Genomic DNA, 5,710 nt, shown 5'->3' on the forward strand with positions numbered 1-5,710 from the left:
AATGTTTCTCTCCCTCATCCGCACACTGCCCAGCAGACAAGAAGCAGGAATAACTCTTCTGTGTTCATTCCCTTGGAGCTTGCACATCCAAGGAAGAGCTCTACTATGTTTCTGCGGGTGAGGGGCAGGGGCAGCTCTCCTGTTCTCATGATCCCAGGTCTCCTGCTTGCTGCAGGTCGTGAGGGACGAGGGGGAAGGAGGGATCTCTTCTTCATCCACACCACAGTCCCAGATGGGGTTCTTCTAGTTTCCAGCTTGCACCCGGTCCTGAAAACCCATCTGCGTCTGCCAGGCTGATAGTTGTCTTAGGCTCCCCTTTTTCAGGTGATGTTAGACTACTAATCATTCAGATGTTCATAGGTCAGAACACCGAGTGTAGACACAGACTCTCTCCCCTCTGCCACCTACTGACACACATGTGACACAGCAGCCACACCTGCAATGCCTCTACAGGCAGGCACATTGCTGACCTTAATCAATACAGCCCAGATTTATTGTTAAGTATTGAGTCCACTAGCACAAAGGAAACCAGAACATTTCATGAAAGCAGTGTAAAATATAAACATAAAAAATAACTATTAGACTTACAAAATCAGAATTAAACACTTTTTTTAATTTAATTTTTTAATAATTTATTCATTATATATCCCCCATTGAAAGCCCCTCCCTCAACTCCTCCCAGTCCTCCCCTCCCTCCCTCTTCTCCTCTATCCCTTTCCCCTAGGCCACTGAAACGGGGTGTTTTCCATCTGCCCATTGCTTGTCAAGTCTTACCAGGACTACCTGGATCCTTTTCCTCTGTGGCCTGTTAAGGCCACATCACCATGGGCAAGTGGTCAAAGAACAGGCAACCAAGTTCATGACAGAGGCAGCCCCTGCTCCCCTTACCTGGAGATCCACATGGAGACTGAGCTGCCAGTTGGCTACATCTGAGTATGGGGTCTGGGTCCTCTCCATGTATGGTTCTTGTTTGGTGTATCAGCCTCTGCAGGGCCCCCTGGGCTCATATTTTTTTACTTTTGTTGCTCTCCTTATAGGATTCCTGTCTCCTCTATGTACTTTTATCCCCACCCTGCTTTTTTCCATGAGACTCCCTGCGCTCTGCCCAAGATTTGACCGTGAGTCTCAGCATCTCCTTCGATCCTCTGTTGGGTATAGCTTTTCAGAGGACCCTCTATAGTAGGCTCCATCCTATTTTCTGTCTTCCACCACTTCTGGTGTCTATCCTGTTTGACATTATGAATGAGATTTAAGCATTATCCCTAGGGTCCTCCTTAGTGTTAAGCTTCTTTAAGTCTGCAAATTATAGTATGTTTATTCAATCTTCCTTTGTAATATAAAAATTTTTGTCATAACATTTACTCACAATAAATATATTCATTATCTATGACCAATGGACAGAAACAACAAAGATCCAAAGAGAAGGAAGAAAAAAGTTAATGAACTGTTTTGAATCTCCGAGTACAACAGTGACTGTGCCTGCTTCCCCCTACTTACACCCACACATGCCAATTTTGCATGCCAGATTCCTGGCTTCTCATGTGATTGTCTCAGGCAAGACACTGATTGTGAACTTTCTAATTTATGGCTTGTGTGGTTGGTCAATGGTATGGGTAGAGGCCTGTTCTTACTGATCCCCTCCTGGCCAACTTCTTTTCCTTCCACTTTGTTCTATGGCACATTGTCTGCAGAACTAAACTAGCCTGTGCAATTTCCTCTCTCTAATTATTTTACTCATCCCTGCTAAGGAACATTCATATATCTTGATACATGACACTTCGTTTTGCTTTAAGCTGGAAGAAAAGGTAGAATAAGAGGCAGACAAAGCAGGGAAAATAAAAGAGTCTAGTTGACTTCCTCTCTGTCCAGGGACTGTTTCTAATTTCCTTTGTTAAAGGAGTGTCAGAGAACTGGCTCTTCAAGGGAGTGTTGGAGATCATGGCTGTCAGGACTTCTTGAGGGCCCATTGAGAAGTTAGGTGTAGGGTTGGGGAAGGTCTACCTCTGAGGTCTTTAGTGTGAACTCTGCAACTTCTAGAAGCAGAGAGAATAACTGGCACGTTGGATTTCCCAAGGGCAATGTTATAAGGAAAGAAGCTTTTCAGGTTTGGAGATACACTCTTTAAGGTACCGTGTGTGGCAGCTCTAAGGCACCAAACTTCTTCCTGGAAGTTCATGGTCACACTAGGCCCTGACTGTACAGTGGACAGACCAGTGATAGTGTCTGATCCAGAAGGTTAGGTGGATCATGGACCCTGGACTGTTCCTATCTTTACTGTGAGAGAAAAGCTGCCATCTGATAATGATTAGGTTTGAGGTTGGATTGTTCTAATCACAGGAAAAGCCAAAACTATCTATGGTAGAGGCAAGGAGTGTTATGGCTGATGTCAGCCAGATTTCCTTTCATTTTAAAGTGATTGATAAAGAAATAAAAGGATCAGAAAATAGCATGGGACTTCAGGAGGCAGAACCTCAGATGACATGTGAGGAGAGCACCCTCTACTCTTTACACTTCCTGCCATGGTTTGTTTTCCTATGACATCAGTGTGAGAGGTAACACAGTATGGTCAGCTTTGACAGAAACTATTTACATTAGTCATGATACAACCAAAAAAGGAAAACTATCTATTTAAAGATAGTTTTAAAATAGTGGGGATTTCATAGAAGAACATCATTATACTTACAATGGAAGTATGGAGAAACCAATAGAAACAGAGTAGCAACTTAGATATTCCCAATGATGGAAGCCAGAGCAAAAGAGACAAAAGGGGCATCCCTGTGGCATTCCTAACCACAGCTAGCCTTTCTTGTCTCAGAACCCCAGACAAGCAGAGGAAGAAGTATGCAGGCTTTTCCCTGTCCTTGCAAGTTACAATTCATTAGCTAATGCTAAATTCACTGGGATCTTGGGTACTGCTGGGTCCTGTCAGAGAACAGAAGAGGGGTCAGGAGAAAGACAGGGAAGAACAGCATCCTTTAGACCTCTGGGCAGTATGAGAGAGGAGAATTTCTCTCTTTCTCTGTCCCTGTCTCTCTCTGTGTGTTTGTCTGTCTGTCTGTGTGTATTTCGGAGAGGTGATTGGGAGGGTGCAGGGTGCATGGAACTGAGAGAAATTCTTAACTTTTCTTCCAGAAGTGCTGAAGTTTATGCTGGCTTGATACTCAACATTCAGACCAAGGGATCATATTCAATGTGAATTCATTTTACAGGCTTTAATAAACATTAGGCTCTGCCACAGCTCAGATGGCTTATCTTAGATTGTACTCCAGATGAGCAGTAGCAAATAGATTTTTATTCCAAAATGTACCAGCTAATTGAATTAAGAGACGCTTCATCTTTAAACTGAAATGTTAGTGCTCAGTTTTGTATTATAATAATAATTGAAGAATTAATCCCAGAAGAAGCAGATGTATTTAATTTAATTTATTCATGATGTTGTCACCGGGAGGCTAGATAAACTTGTTCACACAAAATACAAATTGGCTTAAAACTTTGATGTAAAATCAACTATTAAGAGTTGAAAATGTTTAATTAGGCTTTTTTTTTCTTTTTTCATTTCTATGTCTCTTACTTTCTCTGTTTTCAGCCAAGAGAGACAGTACTGAAATGTCATTAAAAAAATGTTGATTTTGCAGTATTTCTCTGCCCTTGAGAACAGGAAATACCTAAAATTCTGTGAGTAAGATGGCTCTTATGAAAGTTCTCATGTAATTTTTGTAATGAAGGGGATTAAATATGTTTGGGTGAGTATTCATAGGAGGGGAGTTTGTCACTCTGAGGCATCAGACCCATTGACATTTCCTCGAAATGTTCCATCTTATGTTAGACAGTTACATTTAAGATCAAGTAATGAGAGTAATCGAGTCTGTGCTGGTTTTGGATTTCATAGTCCTTATGAATGTGAAATAGATTAAATAGAGGACACTCAAGAAGTAATGAATTCCAACAATAATATCAATTGTTGTAACAAAGAGGCCAAGCAAGTTACTTCTCAACAGCATTAAAGTGGTAGCCACAGTTTCTTCTCTTTTGCAGGAGGGAAACTGGGCTAAGAAGAAATAACAGTGAGCTTTCTGACAGCTCCTCAGGCTACCTGAGGAGAATTCTGGCTTATGTGAGGACCCCTGATCACTGGAATCATGCATTGAATTAGTTTAGCAATACTTCACTGAATAATGTCACAGAGAGGCCTAAAGTAAAGTCTGACCTCCCTCATATAATTGTGGAAATATTAGCTAACGTCTTGGGTTTTACTCACTTGAAATTCATCCTGATGTCCGCACTCATCCTCCCTAGCTACAGATAACTAACTTGTTATATTCTAGTCACTGTGTTAAGTGTTTTGCGATGTCTAGGAAGAAGGGCATTCATTGTCCAGTGAACAAGTGGATGGCTGTCTCTGCCACAGTTATAGGCAAATGTGAGTGATTACAAGAAACATCATAGATTAGTGAAATCAGTGTGGCCATTTGAAGCAAGAGAGTAGTTGCCCCTTCTCATCTGTAGCCCCTGTCCCTTTCCCCTCTGCGATGTACATGAGCTACTTGGGGTTACTCTTTGGGCTTCTGAAGATAATGAGATTTTTCCTGGGCCTGGCACAGGAGGGAGTGTCAGGATATAGAGGGTGGGAAGCACCATTTAGGGTTTACATCTCTACCTCTATTGTAGGGGCGACTAGTGACTGTTTCTAGTGTAGTAGTCTAGCTTCTCCCAGACAATTTGTTCTTTCATGGCCCCAGCTCCCACTGTCGAGACTAAGAAACTAATTGTCAGCTTTTTAAAAACCTTCTTTTTAGTGACAACTAATCCATTTTTCTATCCAGCTCTGGGGATCATACAAGTCTCTTCCAGTTAGATCCCAGAGTTGGCTGTCTCCCCTCTGACGACTGCTTTTGGGCTCCGGTAACACAGTTGTGAGTAATATCCCATTGTAAACTTTCTCTGTGGAGTTACTAGGTACAGCCACTGTATTCTTTTCTGCACCGTTAAGGACATGGAGTCTGATGGGTGTGAGTTAATGTCTGTGTTTGACTTTGATGGGCAAGGCATTTGTGCAAGCCATTCAAGCTGTCCAAGGATATTTCCTCACCCATAGAGTAGGGTTGGTCCTGACCTCTAACACTTGTAATGGAGCTTAAATAATATTCCTATCATGATAACTGGCACATTGCAAGCATGCAATAAATCTTAGCTCTTAAGTTTATGAGTAAAAGAAAAACAAAACAAAACAAAACTGGGCACGACTCTCTAAACTTTCTAATACAGAGACTCCTAGGGAAACAAGAAAAGCACCATGATTATATGAGTAAAACATCCACTTAAGAGGGTGTGTGGGTTGTTGGAAAGGTCACAGAATACAAATTGGAGTTGTTTGGACATACTGTCTATGGAGAAGAGCAGATTGTCTGGGACAAAAAGATGAGACAAGGGATTCCAGGGAAGGGGTCAACTGGGAGACATAAGTAAGTGTTGGCTGACGGGCCTTGAGGCGTGCCTGTGGAACAAGTAGAGTAGGCAGCAAGTAGTTACAAAAGCTGAGGGCACAGAAGGATAGTTTCTGGCTGTGGGAACTGTCAGCAGATTAATGCTAACCCAGGAAACTCCCTTGTGGAAAAGAAGGCAGTCTTGCTGGTCCTCTGTTTGCCATCCAGTTCTGCTAACAAACTTCCAATATGCTACCATAACTCTTCTATGATTGAAAATTGGCAAC

General features: G+C 42.1%; 1 non-coding gene across 1 annotated transcript; it reads right to left on the reverse strand.

Annotated features, from left to right (window-relative positions):
- Nucleotides 1-326: 326 nt before the first annotated feature.
- Nucleotides 327-458, reverse strand: LOC129667556 (small nucleolar RNA SNORA17). Its single transcript, XR_008718756.1, has one exon. It is a non-coding gene; the product is annotated as a small nucleolar RNA SNORA17 (small nucleolar RNA).
- Between the last annotated feature and the right edge of the window lie 5,252 nt (nt 459-5,710).

The sequence above is a fragment of the Psammomys obesus genome, unplaced genomic scaffold (genome assembly GCF_907164565.1).
Source record: "Psammomys obesus unplaced genomic scaffold, mPsaObe1.curated_primary_1811, whole genome shotgun sequence".
Lineage (NCBI taxonomy): Eukaryota > Metazoa > Chordata > Mammalia > Rodentia > Muridae > Psammomys > Psammomys obesus.